Here is a 1780-nt window from a genome sequence, read left to right on the forward strand (position 1 = left end):
AAATGGAAAGCTTCAACAGTATTGAGAAACGAGAAAGAAAACATATTTGAAACATAACTCCCTCATTTTAAAATTCTTCAAAAAAGTAAGAATTCTGTGACTCTAACATTTACTCTCTTTCTCTAACAGTGCACTTCTTCTAAGCGATTTTCTGAGATTTCTCCATTGATTAAAGTTAGGACTTCACTGTGGGAACTCTTGAGTTTTAGCCAAACAGAGATTACTCTTTGGATAATACTGTGCACGGTAAGATGGAATATGCTTACTTTTGTCTATCTAAAAATGATTAAGAAGTTCTGTCCTGAATGTGAAAACCAGAATGAAATGATACACATTAGGCGCAAAGCAAAGAAATAAAGTACCACCCGGAAGGCAAAAAATATGGGTTTCAACACGGGCATATCTGTGGGTCTATCAGAAATATGATAAGGCAGAATAACCTGCTTGCATTTAGATCCATGTCTCTAAATTTTCCAGAAAGCCAGCACCAGTCAAGTGTGGGGAGATGAAGCACTGCTCTGGGCAGTCCTCAGGGTAGAGTCAGGTCCTGAAAGGGCAGAAATGTTAATTATTAATGTCAATGTGGGGCCTCTGCATTAAGAGCTCATATCTGTAAATGCTTTTTGATCTTTGGATAAGTTGTTTTCTTTACCAGCACTCCCTCAGTAACTCCCAACTTTTTTTTTTTTTCAGTTGAGATCTGGGCTGTGCATGGTGGGGGCTGTGTTTGGGGAGGAAGAGAGCTCCTCTATACCTGAAAAAATGCTAATTCCTGTTTTTAAGAAAATGGGCTAAGAAAAGGCTCAAGGGAGTCTAGGACATCAAAGAACTCTTTTAAAACAACTTTTTTAACGATTTAAATGAAAATGAGGCAGACATATATGGATTAAATTTTCCCCTTAAAGCAGCCTGAGGTTTAAAGATTAAGGGGGGGAGAGAGATGGTGGTAAATGTATTGGGGGTTATTATCAGAGTTTCAGCAAACCTGAAACGGAGTGCGTTAACCCATGAGGTGTCTGTGTGCATTCCAACATGTACATTGGTACATGCACATGCACACACACACACACACACACACACACGTGTGCCACGTGTCCTTGAAGCTGTCCCTTCACAGTTGATGATTTATGCAGCTTGCTAGGAGAGAAGTAGGCCACACCAGCCTTGAAAGCACTTTAGTTTGGTTGTTTTTACTCATGAAGGACATATTGTCCTGTAATTATTCTGTCATTTCTTAAAAGGTAAAATCCTTAACAGGTTTGTGCTTTCTGTGCTGCTGGAAGTGTTCTTGTCAGAGCATGTCTAACCAAGTAGGAATCCTCATTCCACAACTCCTTTATGAGGAACAAAGAGGAACTGGACATTTTAAAATGTATGAAAGAATCTTGAAGAAAGAAAATTAGTCAGGGAGGACATAGATAAGATACAGAAAAATTGCAAACAACATTCCTGTTTCCCCTTTGGGCTCTCAAACCACCTACAAAATACTTTGCCATTAGGTTTGCTTTTTTTTTCTCTGTCAACAAACAAATATAATTTTGTATCTGTATGTGATACCAAAATAGGGTAGGGTAAAAATAGGTAATGTTTAACTCAGAGATGAAATGAAAAACATACAACTCCAATCAATGTAAATGTTAAAGTTATGCTTTAATACTTAGGAGAAGCTAAAGGAGATCCTGGTGTTGATCAGGTTAGGTATTTGTTCTTTGTACTACTAATAAAAGTTGTGAGGTTAGCAAATTAAAAAAAGGTTTAAAGTCCCAAATAATCAGGAATT

The sequence above is a fragment of the Saccopteryx bilineata genome, chromosome 3 (genome assembly GCF_036850765.1).
Source record: "Saccopteryx bilineata isolate mSacBil1 chromosome 3, mSacBil1_pri_phased_curated, whole genome shotgun sequence".
NCBI classification, from domain to species: Eukaryota; Metazoa; Chordata; class Mammalia; order Chiroptera; family Emballonuridae; genus Saccopteryx; species Saccopteryx bilineata.